The following is a 16,353-nucleotide window of genomic DNA, read 5'->3' on the forward strand; positions in this document are numbered from 1 at the left end:
AAAAAATCAAGGCTAATGGTAAAACAGGTGACAGAGGGTAAAAAGGCAACATACACAGCTGGACAGTTGGACAACAAAATCGGTGAAATTAATGAAGAGTGACAGAGGAAAGAAAAACACAGTAACCTGCACATAAGAAGGTTGTATTATTTACTAGCAAATACCACCCGTTGCTTCTCTGGCAGGAATACAAAGAGAGGGGAGAGAAAGAAAAAGTGGGTGCGGGTGGGGGGGGGGGGGGGGGGAGGGGGTGAGCGAAGAAGGGGTAGGAGAGTGAGTGGTTTGAAAATTGAGTGGAAATTTTTCAGAGTAAGTGGGTTGCAATATTATTGCAATATTTTACAATTTTCTAGCAAATACGACCCGCCGCTTCACTGATGGGAATACGAAGAGAGGGGGAGAGAGAAATAAGGGAGAGAGAGAGAGTGGGGAGGGGAGAAAGGAAGAAGAAGGGAAAGGGAGGGAAGAGCAACGCCTCACAGCACATCGCTATACACTCCAGGAGGGAGAGAGTGTGAAGAGGGGTATGGGAATGAGAGAGAGGGAGGGAGATAGAGAAAAGGAGAGAGGTGTGGGGAGGGTGGAGTGAGGAAGTGAGTGAAGAGGGAGGGGAGCGAGGATGGTGCGGGAGCGAGGCAGGGGGTAAGGATGGGGGGGGCGGGGGTAAGGATGGGGGGGGGAGGTGGGGGTAAGGATGGGGGGGGGGAGGCGAGAGAAAGAGAGGTGGGGAGAGTGAAGAAGGAGAATGAAGCAGGGAGGGAGAGCAATGCCTAAAAAGTTAGGGGAAATTTTTCAAAGAGTAAATGAATTAAAATATTATTACAATACTATTCCAAATATTATTACAACTATTATTACAACTAGCAAAGTACCTGCCCTATGGACTATCTTGTTTGAAGTATGGAACACATTCTTCTGACATACCTTTATTTGGGCTGTGTATGGGCAACTGACAGCTCCCTCAATCGATCCAGAAAATAGAAAAATAAAATTACCTGGGTTACGTGCATGAAACAAAAACACCCCACTAATAATATAATTCAAAATACCTCACTGCCCTGGAAAACATGTGGACAGGAATACTGTACTGTATAGGGTTGGACTTGTAATACCCTCTCCCACATGGAGGCGGCGCTACACGATACACGCTTAGAGAATTTGCATCCCCCTCTGCCCCTCAAGACCACCGACAAAGATAACACACATATATGTTGGAACCCATCTGTGGATCGGTCCCATCGGCCGATGGGTCTGACCCATCTGTGGATGCACGAGAAATGACAATGCAGACCCATCGGCCGATGGGTCTGCGCCATCTGCGGATGTGTTGTTCACCTTGAAGGTGAACCCATCTGTGTTTCCTATGCATCAATGGTGGATGAGTATGTTTATTTGAACCTAAAAATAAGCAATTGATGTCATAAATGTTTATAAAGCAGTCCGTGACATGTGGTTTAATCTGTTAAACATTTAAAAATCATCTCTGTTAAATTCCTACCACATGTAATTCCAATGACTGTGTACCTGATTGAAGAGCACCATTCTGTCAACACATTCCTTCAAGGTGAACAACACATCCGCAGATGGCACAGACCCATCGGCCGATGGGTCTGCATTGTCATTTCTCATGCATCCACAGATGGGTCAGACCCATCGGCCGATGGGACCGATCCACAGATGGGTTCCAACATATACACTAAATGGGATCATGCTGATGCTATGTAGCAAGTCTGGATGTAATCGGCCAAGCACGGTAGGAGGAGTAGCACGACAAACACACACACATGCACAGGTCTGTTAATTTATCATAAGGATTATCTTGAACTCGGAGTTTACTAGTCCCGTTAGCCGATTGCTGGCTAAATGGTTAAAGTGGCTGGCTTAAGATCTTAGGAGCTTGAGTTTGAGCTCATGTCGTAGCATTGAAATAACACCAGGTGGGTTGACTCAGCCTGTCATCCTTCCGAGGTCAGTAAAATGAGTACCAGCTTATTGGTAGCAGCAGCACAGCTGCGCTTCCAGAAAAAAAATGATGCAACCAGCACCCACAGGTTGTGTTGTGGAAAACCAATCAGGTCCACACAACTTAGTCCAACTGGTGGTTTAATTCCATTAAGACCATGACATCATTCTGTAATACAGGAAATGCAATAGGAATAAGATTTGGCATCACATGGGTCCATCCATAACATTCAATGCAAGCAAGCTTAATATTCTATGCAGGCATACCGTTAGCGAGTCTGCTAGATGTAAAATGTCACAGGAGAAGTCTCGGAGCACCGGCCGCGGCGGGTCTTATAGCCACACCCCCCCTAGCGGTGTCAGTGAGCAGCGAGCATCACCCCGGCTTCAGTACGAATACGATTTCACTACATTCTCCCCCCCCCCCCGTTAGAATTATACTGCAGAGCGGCTAGAAACGAGCGAGCGTCAGCACAAACAGGGTGCGGAACAGGGTATCAGTCGACCCAACCGTACCGGTCCGGGCGGCGGATTTCTCTGCCAGCACGCGTCCGAAATTCCCCGGGTACGGCATCACGTATCCCAGTGTCCCCGGCGTCGGAGGCGCCACCAGGGTCAGGTGACGAAGGGGGGTACCGCCAAGCCGTCGGGCCCGGGTAGACGCGGCGAGGGGAGGGTCGGTAGACTTTCGGTGATGGGAGCGTCGGGAGAGTCCATAGTCTCATACATGCGTTCGATCGGTTCGTCCGATTCCCTACTTGGGTCGGCGATCCCGCATGGGGCAAGATGACGTACGGAGACAGTAGTCTCACGTCCATCAGCCGTCATCACACGAGCATGCTCAGGATTAGCCTGGAGAATCTGCACTTTGTCCACTAGGGGGTCGTACTTGCTCGTGCGAACCGCCCGTTTAAGGTAGGCCGGCCCTGGCCCAGCGAGCCAACTGGGTAAAGACCGTATACACCCCGTGCTCCTGGGGTGGTGGAAAAGTCGCTCGTGGGGAGTTTGGTTGGTTGCCATACACAGGAGAGCCCTGATCGAGTTCAACGCCGCAGGTAGTGACCAAGCCCATTTATCGAGGCCCCGGCCGAGGGTCCGGAGGTTGAGCATGACGGCCCTCCAGATAATCCCGTTGAAGCGTTCGATCTGCCCAATTGCCTGGGGTCTGTACGGCGTGGTGTAACTAGAAGCGATGTTATTTTGGAGCAGATAGCCGCGCACCTCCTGAGAAAAGAAGACCGCACCCCGGTCGGTATGCACATAGGCCGGGTACCCGAACATAGAGAACAAGTTCTGTAAGCATCGCATCACCGTGGCAGCAGTCATGTCCACGCACGTATAAGCGAAGGGGAATCGCGAGTACTCATCGACGATAGTGAGCAGATAGCGAGAGCTACTCGACACCGGCAATGGGCCCTTGAAATCCATCGCCAAGCGTTCCCACGGCCTCGTAGCCCTAACCAGAGTCCCCATGGGTGGGTTATAGAAACGCGGTTTGATTTCCGCGCATATAGCGCAGTCGCGACAGATACGGCGGATATCATCAATCGAGTAAGGGAGATTGCCACGCCGCACAAAATGAGCGAAACGCGTTACGCCCGGATGGCCCGCAGTGGCATGCAGCAACCGTAGGCCCTCCAAAGAGGTGATACCCGCGCATGTAGCCGGTCTCGATAAGGCGTCGGCGGCCCGGTTATCCTTCCCCGGGTGGTATTTGATGGTGTAACAGAATTCGGCGAGTTCGATACGCCAGTGAGTAATTTTCTCAATCCTAATGCGCTGGGCATGTAAGGTGTCGTACATGAACGCAACACTTTGCTGGTCCGTGATGATTTGGAAGCACCGCCCGAGTAAGTACGGGCGCCATCGCTGAATAGACTCGACGATCGCATACGCTTCCTTTTCGACAGATGAGTGTCTCCGCTCAGCGGAGGTAAGAGTCCGTGAAAAGAAAGCCACCGGACGCCCTCCTTGGGAGAGGGTCGCCGCGATGGCCTGATCCGAGGCATCACTTTCGAGGACGAAAGATCCGCTCTCGTCGATCGTCGCCACGGCGGCACTGGCGATGTCGGCCTTAAGGCCTCCAAAGGCCGCCAACGTGGCTGGACGCAGTGGGAAGGTGTCGCAGGCCACAAGGGGGCGAAGTTTTGCGGAGAAATTTTGTACCCATTTGGAGTAATGGGCGAATAGCCCGAGGGCGCGCTTCAGGGACGCCCGATCGCAGGGAGGGGCCATGTCGAGCAAAGGTCGCAGACGCTCTTTATCCGGAGCGACAGAGCCATGGGTCACGGGGTACCCCAGAAGATCTATCTTGCGTAGAGAGTATTGACACTTATCCTCGTTCATGGTTAAGTGATACCTCTGCGCGACCTCGAGGAAGCGCTTCAGATTAGCATCATGGTGCCCTTGGTCATACCCACAAACCGTAAGATTGTCTAGGTAGGCGAAAACATCGGTTAAGTGCTCCCTCGCAATGAGGTCATCCATGGCCCTCTGTAAACAGGAGACCCCTTTCGTTACCCCAAAAGGCAATCGAGTAAACTGGTACAACCGCTGCCCCGACTCAAAAGCGGTATAGATACGATCCGTCCTAGAGATGGGGATCTGATGGTACGCACTACGGAGATCGAGAGTGCTGTAGACCGAATACTGGGCCACCTGTTGCACCAGCGCGTCCATCCCCGGAAGGGGGTAGGCATCCAGCTGTGTAAAGCGGTTAATTGTTTGGAAATAGTCGATTACCATGCATCTGCGGTGGGCCTCGCTTCGCACCACCAAGACCTGGGCTCGCCACGGCGACCGGCTAGGTTCTATGATACCATCTTTCAAGAGCCGAGCCGTTTCGTCCGCAATGAATTGCATGCCTACGCGAGAGTAGCGCCATGATTTTACCGCCACAGGGGTACAGTCGGAGGTTAGATTGGGGAACAGCGAAAGCGGCTGGATTTCCATTTTCGCTAGGGCACACACAGCAAGCGCGTCCGCCCCCACAACAAGCGTGTCAGGCCCACCAAACTCCATTTCCAGACGTCCATGCCGCTTAAGAAAATCGTGTCCTAACAGAATATCAGCACATAAAGCAGTTAAAACCATAAGGTGCACATCTGGAAAAACCCGTCCCTTTATCACGAGTTTCAATCGGCATTCCCCCTTCGTGCTGAGTCGAAGTCCCTGGGAAGCCATGAAGATCCGTCTCGTAGACCTGAAGACCTGCCAACCATGCCTGTGCACTAGTCGCTGGTTGATAAAACTATCCGTAGACCCTGTATCCACCAAGGCCCGCACACAATGGCCTTCAACCATGAGGGGAATAAGGGCTTGAGCCAGGCCGGACGAGCCTGCTGGGAGTGGGACTGAACCCCCCGAGTGGGTCGGATGAGCCTCGTGGGCGGATCCTATGCCAGCAGCAGTTTTGCGGTCGTTGCCGGAGTATTCGTTGTCCATGGGGAATCCGTTGAAGCCATCAGAGAGCTTTCCCATGCATTCCGGTGTTTCGCGATTCAAAATCTGACAATTTTGACGGGGAAAAACCTCCGTAGTATTTGAAAGCGCCTTTTGACACTTTTGGCAGAAAAGGGCCTCCTTAGTATTCGAAATCGCCTTTTTACGGGTGAGGGCCACTGTAGTTGGTACCGAACCCATGTCACCGCCAGTGGACGCTGTTTGCTCATGAGCGTCAACGAGAACGTACCGCTGGGGCTTGGCGAGGCCCCAAAGCCCCTCGCGTGGCCCGGAGTCTGGTCAAGGACGTATACGCCGTGCCCGATTGAGGATGAGACTGTGGTGGCTGTCCGGTGACGCCCGCCAAGGTCGACTGAGCGCCCAGGGGCCCGCAGAGAGGGGCCCTGCCTTTCAAAGCCGGGTAAGGAACCGGGTTCCGGGCTCGGCTCGTAGGCTCCGCAATGAGCCCATTCAAGGTCGCGCGCGGCCGCGAGCCGCAGGCGGTTTTCCGGCACACTTTCGCGTAATACCCCTTTTGCGATGGAATGGAATTAAGTGTTGTGGAAAACCAATCAGGTCCACACAACTTAGTCCAACTGGTGGTTTCATTCCATTAAGACCATGACATCATTCTGTAATACAGGAAATGCAATAGGAATAGGATTTGGCATCACATAGGTCCATCCATAACATTCAATGCAAGCAAGCTTAATATTCTATGCAGGCGTACCGTTAGCGAGTCTGCTAGATGTAACATGTCACAGGAGAAGTCTCGGAGCACCGGCCGCGGCGGGTCTTATAGCCGCGCCCCCCCTAGCGGTGTCAGTGAGCAGCGAGCATCACCCCGGGTTCAGTACGAATACGATTTCACTACAGGTTGCATACGAAACATCAACTTGTCCTGGTGCTTTACGCATTCATTCTACATTCTTAATGTAACTTATTTTGCCTTCCTAACTGCGGAGATTTTCCCTACAGAAAACCCAGACGGGGCTGCGGGAGCCTTCACAGCGATCCCGCTGGTTAATTATTTTCGTTGCACTCGATGAAGTTACACTTTGGGCAGATTTCTTAATCTTTTCTTCACTATTGTCGGAACAGTATAAAAAGGTAAGTTTAATACTTTGGAAATTTCAGATATTCTTGTGTAAATATGGAGAAGGAGGGAGAAGGAGGCCTTGCGTAAAGCTTAGTTATAAAATTTTCAGCAATTTCTTAAAATGTTCAGATTTCACTCCAGAGATTGACAGTTATTTAATCCACCAGCTGCCTTCCTCAAATCTGAAGACAGATTTTGATTACATACTTTAATTATTCCGTGAGAGGTCATCATGGAAAATCACCAAGGTATTTTTCAATAGGCCGAAACAAAATGGTGGCTTAAGACCCCAGTGAGGTGACAGCAGGCTGACCAAGGATAAGCCTTTTTTGTTTTTTCAAATGAGCACCCCGTAAATGAGCGCGTTCAATTTTTCACAACTACAATAAAGAGAAAAAAACTACAACATAAAAATACTACTGAATATGACTTTGCTTGACTGTTCTAGCTCAGATCAATCTATACTAAAAGAGAGTTGTTTGTCTGTCTGTCTGTCTGCGTCGCCATTTTTCTCAGAGATGGCCAAACGGATCTTCGTTAAATTTTCAGAGGTTCAGTGTTTTAGGCAAAAATATTTTGAGAATTTAGATTTTTGGGGGGGGGGGGGGGGGGGGGGGTTTTGGATGTATTTTTTAAAAATAGCTCTATAGCGCCTAAAGCCTTTGTAGCTATGTGAAAGGTAATATTAAATGATCCCCGACCCCATTCCGTTGAGGGTGTAGGAAAGTTATAGGTCAAAGTGTAATCACAAATAAATAAACATTAAATATTAAATAAACATGAAATAAACGTAATCGTAAACATAAGTAATCATAAACATTAAATAAACTGACCGGATTCAAACATTTGAACAAGGCCGATAATGCTGCCAGCCGAGCCATCACAAGGGCACAGGAGGGGCGTGAGGCCCCACCCGAGGGGTGATGATTGGTCGGTACCATGGAGCGATGAGAGGGACTCTTTGATTGGAGCACGCGCCGACATCATCGGATGATGTAAAAGCCCGAGGTTAAACAGGACATTTCCTGGCATTTTCCCTCTCTGGTTTCGTGAATGTGATCGCAGGTGGACGCATGGCCATTTTCTCTCTCTTGCGTTGGGACATTCATTGCGAGCAGACGTGTCTTTCTCTTGGTCCTGGCTGCGTGGAGGAGCGGACGCATCCTTTCCCTGGTTGGTTGGTGCTGATGTTGTGACGGCTGTGAGCGCCTGAGAACTCGGTGCTTTGTGGAGCATGGCACGAGGATGGAACGAGGGCCTGCTCGCTTCACGTTCATGGTTGCCGGGTGAACGAACTTCACGCCAAGGCGTGTGTTTTCCCGTGCAGGGACGCGGGGCCTTCGATGGCCCCGGACGGTCAAGGGGACCAGAGCTGAGTACCCGCTAACATTCCAAACACTACGCATTTATTTTCACATTTATTTCTCCCCTTGTGCTGTTTTACCAGTCCGTGTGGGGGCGCTCCATTTAGGATTTTAGTATTACCGCACATTTAGTTGTCCTTGGCATTATTTCTATTAAACCCTTTATTTGTTGCATTTAATGCCTTGCCCTGTCTTGTTTAATTGTTGGTGGTTCGGTAAACCCACTTCGTGCCCGTCCGTCCAGGTAAGCTTCCTACCCTCCACTACTCCTCGTGCATATTAAGAAGATCCGCCATAGTTGACTGAATGTCTCGGAGGTAAGCTCGATCGGTCATTCGTCCGAGGCCGGTCTTTATCGGCACGGACAGGACAATATATATATATATATAGAGAAAGTCGGAAGATATATATATATATGTATATATATATATATATGTCGGAAACATGCTTTATTATGACCTTTTGACTTATCTGATAATGTTTGCTTCTAATTAATGCTTGCTTCACAAATGAATATGGAATTAAGCTTTCTACTAATGTTCCTCAAATGGCTTTGTTGTCCCCCGTCGCTCAGCGGAGCGAAAGGGGGACTATGGCTTCCCCCTCCGTCCGTGTGTCCGTTCGTCCGTCCGTGCGTGCGTGCGGGCGTGCGTGCGTGCAGGCATGCGTAAGCAAAGGACCGCATTCGAATTTGGTGTGTGGGTGCAACCCACGTCAAAATCCAAGATGGCCGCCGCCATGTATGTCTGATGCCATGTATGTCTGAACCTTGTAGCCTGCATATCTTGAAAAATAAGCGAAGTACCAACTTCTAATTTGGTGTGTGGGTGTATCTTGCCATAAGGAGAGAAAGCTATTGAAAATTGGGTCGCCATGTCAAAATCCAAGATGGCCACCGCCATGTATGTCTGAACCTTGTGAGATGAATATCTTGAAAAATAAGCAAAGTACCAACTTCTAATTTGGTGTGTGGGTGTATCTCGGCATACGGACGAACGCTATTGAAAATTGGGTCGCCACGTCAAAGTCCAAGATGGCCGCCACCATATATATGTCTGAAACTTGAGCGAAATATCTCGAAAAATAAGCGAAGTACCGACGTCTATTCTGGTGCGTGGGTGTATCTAGGCACAAGGAAGAAGGCGATTGAAAATTGGGTAGCCAGGTCTAAATCCAAGGTGGCCGCCACCATATATATGTCTGAACCTTGTGAGCGAAATATCTTGAAAAATAAGCGAAGTACCAACTTCTAATCTGGTGTGTGGGTGTATCTAGGCACAAGCAAGAAAGCTGTTTAAAATTGGGTCGCCACGTCAAAATCCAAGATGGCCGCCGCCATGTATGTCTGATGCCATGTATGTCTTAACCTTGTAACCTGCACATCTTGAAAAATAAGCGAAGTACCAACTTCTAATCTGGTGTGTGGGTATATCTAGGCATAAGGAAGAACGCTATTGAAAATTGGGTCGCCACGTCAAAATCCAAGATGGCCGCCGCCATGTATGTCTGAACCTTGTGAGATGAATATCTTGAAAAATAAGCGAAGTACTAACGTCTAATCCGGTGTGTGGGTGTATCTCGGCATAAGGACGAACGCTATTGAAAATTGGGGCACCACGTCAAAATCCAAGATGGCCGCCACCATATATATTCCTGAAACTTGTGAGCGAAATATCTTGAACAATAAGCGAAGTACCAACGTCTCATCTGGTGTGTGGGTGTATCTATTGGGTCGCCACGTCAAAATCCAAGATGGCCACCGCGATGTATGTCCGAACCTTGTGAGATGAATATCTTGAAAAATAAGCGAAGTACCAACTTCTAATTTGGTGTGTGGGTGTATCTCGCCATAAGGAAGAAGGCTATTGAAAATTGGGTCGCCACGTCAAAATCCAAGATGGCCGCCACCATATATATGTCTGAACCTTGTGAGAGAAATATCTCGAAAAATAAGTGAAGTACCAACTTCTAATTTGGTGTGTGGGTGTATCTAGGCACACGGAAGAACGCTGTTTAAAATTGGATCGCCACGTCAAAATCCAAGATGGCAGCCGCCATGTATGTCTGAATCTTGTGAGAAGAATATCTTGAAAGATAAGCGAAGTACCAACTTCTAATTTGGTGTGTGGATGTATCTCGGCATAAGGAAGACCGCTATTGTAAAGTGGGTCGCCACGTCAAAATCCAGGATGGCCGCCACCATATATATGTATGAACCTTGTGAGCGAAATATCTTGAAAGATAAGCGAAGTACCAACTTCTAATTTGGTGTGTGGGTGTATCTCGGCATAAGGAAGAACGCTATTGAAAATTGGGTCGCCACGTCAAAATCCAAGATGGCCGCCTCCATGTATGTCTGACCCTTGTGAGCGAAATATCATATCACAGCATGTTTTCTGCGTGTTCCACTTTGTCAACTCACATCACTTCCCCGACGGGGGACCAAGGCGTAACGCTTGTTTACTCAGAGCTTGTTTCACAATTGCATTGATTCAACTGCTTGCTCTGCTGAAAGTCTTATGTTTCAAGGTCTGGTTGACGTCTGAAGGGAAAGATAAGGACTTAAGGGAATGTTTCAAGGCTCCCTCCTACGCTTTGTGGCCATGAATGTTGCAAGGACAGGAAGGGACAAGGGTGGGAGCTGTTTGTCCATCCTTTGCCCTCTTTCCTTCAAGTTGCTGTGAAAGCAGTTTTTAGCGGAGATCTTTATCTAATTTTGAAAGTATATATAGAACACACTTCGTCGAGTTATTTTGAGACTGTCTGCCCGACATGTATATGTATATATATATATATATATATATATATATATATATATATATATATATATATATATATATCGGTCCGGGTTTAGACCCATGCACCATGTGATCAGAACAATTGAAATATATATATATAATTATGGCTTTACTGTGGTTTGCTTTTCACACGGCTGGATTTGGCAGCTGAAAAACATGTTTTTCTCAGCTTGGAGAACCAGCCTTGGAGTTCTCTTTAAACTTGTGCCAGATTGAGATAAGAACCCACCACCGACGTGCAGGGAAAACATGTTGACAGTTATTTCCTTTACAAATGTGGATGATTTACCATATAATTCTTGTTGCCTTCAAGTTTAAAAGTATTGTTAATCTTGAATAGAAAGGATCTCATAATATATCCTTTGATTTTATGTACTCAATCATTTAACCCACTGATTAATGCTTTAGTGCCAAGTATAAACAACTATACTCTATTGTGAGAATGCTTCCTGCAGCCTTGCCCAAGTTTGGTTTGTTTAGATAAGGGCCTGAGAAGGTCAAACCTATCTTATTCCCACATCTTTGTATTCTAAGTTTGGCCCTCTGCAGGAAGGGACCATGGTGGGGGTCTCTAGAGCCCATTTTTCCTTTGTCTTCAGCGCAGACTTTTATCTGATTTTTTGGCTACATAAGAAATGCTCATTTACTAGATTTTCAGTGAGTGCCTTGGTGGTGATCTGCTCTGTGTAGAGCTTTCCCTGCTGAGCCTCGCTCCACAATTGTGTTTCGTAATTGATATCATTAAACCATTGTCGCTCTAACTTTGTCTTTCTCTCCTTTCCTATAAAGTGAAGCTCAACAGAATTGGTGTCAGGAGTGGGATACATCCAGCGTGCAGGTTCGAGGTGGCTCCTCACTCCGCAGGTCGGGGGCAGGCCAGGCCGGCCGGCAACAATTGGGCTGAGAGGTAAGAAATTTTTGCACACCTAAATTGGAAGGCCTCTTCCCTTCTTTTGGATGTGGGGGGCCTCTGTCAACTGTACCTGAGCGTGTATTCCGAACCAAATTTAAGCAGAGCACCAGTGGGTTAACGAATCAATTATAGAGGGCGCCCGAGGTTAAGGAGGGATAACCCCTTAGGTATACCCCGGCGTGGGAAGTAGGCTAGACCCCGGCATGGGTGGATAAGATAAGTAATAGGTACAAAGCATACCCTGGCGTAGGCATTGATAAGGATAAGTTAAGCTAGGAACAGAAGGGGCAACCCCTTTTAGGAATACCCCAGCGTGGGTACTGAGTTAAGATAAAGGGGTGGTGAAGATCGGGCGGCGACCCGATCTCAGAACTACCAGGAGGGATTAGCCCAAGGAAGGAAGGACGATGGGTAATAAGGTAGGAAAAGAGGGAGAACCTTTAAAGTGGGTTCATCAAAAATGTTGTGGTTTGAGAGGGTCATTAACCAGTGTGGCAGCTACATTCACTTGTAAGGTGTGCACAGAGGGAGCTGCAGATGGAGGTAATGTTGAGTTGGATCTTGGAGACGGCGTGAAGTTGGAAGGTGTGAAAACATTTTGTTACCTAGGAGACATGCTGAATGGAGAAGGTGGATCAGACTCGGCAACAGTTGCTCGAAAGAGATGTGCATGGAAGAAGATTCGGGAATTGTGTGGCATGCTGACGAGGAGGGGAGTGTCGTTGAAGCTGAAGGGAAAGGTGTATGCTGCATGTGTGAGAAGTGTTATGATTTATGGGAGCGAGACATGGGTAATGAACGTAGAGCAGCAACGAAGGCTGGAAAGGGTGGAAATGCGAATGGTTCGGTGGATGTGTGGAGTATTGTGTGGAGTATCGTCTTCATCAATGACCTCTCCGACTCTCTGGAAAATCCTCTCTATCTCTTTGCTGATGACTCCACTATCTGCCCCTCCATTCCTCATCCCTCAGATCGGCAGTCTGCAGCCTCCTCACTCTCTGCAGACCTGGACAAAATCACAGACTGGTCAAACAAGTGGAACATGTCTTTCAATCCTGACAAATCTCACACTCTTACAATGTCTCTCCGAAAGGACCGACCGGACAACCCTCCCATCTACTTTCTCAACAATCCTCTCCAAGAAGTTCTGTCGCTCAAGCTTTTGGGTCTCACTATCTGCCATGATCTTTCTTGGGAAAACCACATTTCCAAGCTGGCCTCCAAAGCCAGTCGCCGACTGGGCATCCTCCGTCGTGCGAAGTCCTTCCTTGGCACACCTGAGCTCCTCACCACATACAAGGCGTTCATCCGCAGCTCAATGGAATACTGTTCCCCCTTCTGGGCTGGTGCTCCTGCCTCACACCTTGCTCGGCTTCATGCTGTTGAGGCCAAAGCTTTCAGAATCATTGGAATCTCCTGCAATGTAGTCAACTCCGAGGGCCTTTCACTCACTCACCACAGGCAGGTTGGTGGTCTTTCTGTCTTCTACCGACTCCTCTCCGGCCTTGCTCCCCCAGCTCTCTCTGTGCTCTGTCCCCCCAATATTCCTTCAGGTCACACAAGATCTGCCTGCAACCCTCTTATGGTTAAACTGCTAAAGTCTAGGCTCTCTGCTCACCTTCACTCTTTCATTCCCCTTTTCTCCCACCTCTGGAACAAACTCCCCCACTCCCTTCAATCCCACTCCTCCCTCCAGGTCTTTAAAACAGCTGTTCACCACCATCTCTTATCTTCCCCCATCCAAAACCTTGATCTTTTCTACCCCCACTAATTCACCCCAGACCCACCTTGTTTGAAATTCCAACTTCTTTCCTGGAAGTCCTGGCAGTGTCCATATGTTTTATACCTCTCCCACCCCCCCCTTCCCATGCCTCCCCCCCCCCCAAAGCCCTCTCCCTCCCAAAGATCTCTCGATGTCTCCATTTCTCTTGGTCCCTGCTCTCAAATGTTGTGTTTGTGTCCTTCCCCCTCTCTCCCCATCTTGTCTGCCACTCCCCTTGTTTTTTGTGTTTTGTGTGTCGGTTTGTCTTTTTGTGTGATTAATGTTAGCTCTTTCACGAGCCTCGATCTTGTATACAAAAAAAAAAAAAAAAAGAAAAAAAATAACACCCCGGCGTTTTATATGAAAAGAGAACATGGGTATTAGTCTAGTAGGAAGACTAGGTCCCCCTGCACCCCCCGGAGATATACTTCTAATCAGTGTTTCTAGATTGGAAAAAATGTGTAGAAAATGACTAGCTATGGCCCCAAGCTGAAAAAATGTCCCACATACCATTTTTATGCAAATTACTGCTGCAAATTTTATGCAAAATTATGCAAATTTTATGCAAATTTTTGATGAGGAGTAGAGTTGAGGGGTCTTTGAGGGCTTCATCGAGGTGCTCTCGGTTGCAAGACTGGGTCATTCTGAGAAGCACAGCAGGGTCAGAGATCATGATGTTCTCCTCCTCAGTGAATCTCTCCATCAACAGCCTCTCCATTGCCTCACACACTGTTTTGAGGCAAAAGAGGGACTTTGCGTAGGCCTTTCCACTGAGAACACCTTTGAGAGATCCACTTGTTACTAGTTGTGCCTCAAAGAGAATCTCTGCATATCCAGAACCACGCATCTTGTGTCCAGTGAGCATCCCGATGTAGTTCATGGATGTGTGGAAGGGTCCAATCGTTACTACATGACTAGCAAATTCATTTGGCCAGCGCCAGATGATGGGAAGGGCTTTCATGCAGACACCCAGATCAAATGTATTCAGGACCCATCTCTGACCCACCTCAGCAGTTGCTGCCTCGGAACGCTTCAGTAGCTCACGAACAACTGCGTTGTCTGTGATCGGTTGGTGGATAGGCGTGCAGTAGTCGACTGTTGATTTGCTGGGTGGGGGAGAACCAGTTGCAGAGGTGAAACCCCCTAGCCCAGGCACAGGCTGCAGGCCATTGCCATGCCATGCAGGCACCAGGCACAGACCGATCACAGACAACGCAGTTGTTCGTGAGCTACTGAAGCGTTCCGAGGCAGCAACTGCTGAGGTGGGTCAGAGATGGGTCCTGAATACATTTGATCTGGGTGTCTGCATGAAAGCCCTTCCCATCATCTGGCGCTGGCCAAATGAATTTGCTAGTCATGTAGTAACGATTGGACCCTTCCACACATCCATGAACTACATCGGGATGCTCACTGGACACAAGATGCGTGGTTCTGGATATGCAGAGATTCTCTTTGAGGCACAACTAGTAACAAGTGGATCTCTCAAAGGTGTTCTCAGTGGAAAGGCCTACGCAAAGTCCCTCTTTTGCCTCAAAACAGTGTGTGAGGCAATGGAGAGGCTGTTGATGGAGAGATTCACTGAGGAGGAGAACATCATGATCTCTGACCCTGCTGTGCTTCTCAGAATGACCCAGTCTTGCAACCGAGAGCACCTCGATGAAGCCCTCAAAGACCCCTCAACTCTACTCCTCATCAAAAATTTGCATAAAATTTGCATAATTTTGCATAAAATTTGCAGCAGTAATTTGCATAAAAATGGTATGTGGGACATTTTTTCAGCTTGGGGCCATAGCTAGTCATTTTCTACACATTTTTTCCAATCTAGAAACACTGATTAGAAGTATATCTCCGGGGGGTGCAGGGGGACCTAGTCTTCCTACTAGACTATATGCCCCTTTGCAACCGGGCAAAGCATGGGCTGCGTTAACCAAGGGTCTGAGTACGCCTTGGCCAGAAGAAGGGTCATTTGCATTAGACAAGTTGGAAGTGCTATATGGGGCCTTAGATGCCCTGGAGAAGAAAAAGAAGAGTCTCCCACCGGACTCGTGGAGAGTATATGGGTGGTGGAAGGGAGAAGCCTTAAAGAGACAGGCAGCCTCCAGACAAGCGAGTTTGCGAGGGGAGTTGGGAAAATACCAGGATGAGCGAAAACAGGGACGAAAGAAACAGGATAAACAGATGAAGGCGCTTGTGGCGCAGTCAAGCCAGAAGCTAATGGTAGCACGGATGAACTCCGGTGAGGAGGAAAAGGATGAGGAAGGTGAAATCCCCATTCCCTATCCCTCCCAAGGCCTTGGTCCAGTCCCAGGATCTAAGTCACGTGCATCCCGACACCAGGGCGCTGTAGGGGAAATGAATGGGCTACCCCCCCCCCCCCCCGAACTCACAAACCCCCACAACCATCAGCCCCTCAGGTCGAGGACGATGGAGATAGTGGCACTGACACCCTGGGGTTCCCACCTCCGATAGGTCCAGATTGGAAATTATACCCTTCACTAGTAGAGTATCAGGCACCGGTGGAACATGCGACAGAAGTGAAAGGGGCATTCCCCGTGCGATGCGTGGGAATCAATGCGAACGGCGTTGTAGTAAGGGAACGGGTGCCATGGAAAGAGACGGATTTAACCGCAATGAAAAATAGGGTTAAGGACCTATTACTTGATCATCCTTCAGGAATAGTCCCACTCATGGCGCAGTGGTTTCTCCAAGGGGACGCTGATTGGAGAGATATATGTCATTTGGGAGTGTCAGTACTGCCACCAAGAGTTTGGGAACGGGCCAAAATTTGAGCAGCTTGGCCAGCTGACGATCCCCAGGCCGCCGGGGCATTACCGGCCCCACTGGGCCAGCAACAGTGGGCCACCTTAGAGCCCCTACTGTTGACAAGCATCGACCACGAGCTAGCGCCGCCCGGAGGACCAGATTGTGGGAAAATTGGGAACATTAAACAAAAAGCAGGAGAATCTATCGGTGACTTTCGAGAGAGAATAGAAAAAGCAATAGCTCGATGGGGT

At 48.7% G+C, this 16,353-nt stretch overlaps 1 protein-coding gene across 1 annotated transcript in view; it reads right to left on the bottom strand.

The window, feature by feature from the left end:
• Nucleotides 1-16,353, bottom strand: part of LOC137421269 (uncharacterized) — a 130,798-nt gene that overhangs the window by 13,610 nt on the left and 100,835 nt on the right. The window lies entirely within an intron of this gene.

This window comes from Myxine glutinosa, chromosome 1 (assembly GCF_964187855.1).
Source record: "Myxine glutinosa chromosome 1, kmMyxGlut1.1, whole genome shotgun sequence".
In the NCBI taxonomy this organism is placed as follows: domain Eukaryota; kingdom Metazoa; phylum Chordata; class Myxini; order Myxiniformes; family Myxinidae; genus Myxine; species Myxine glutinosa.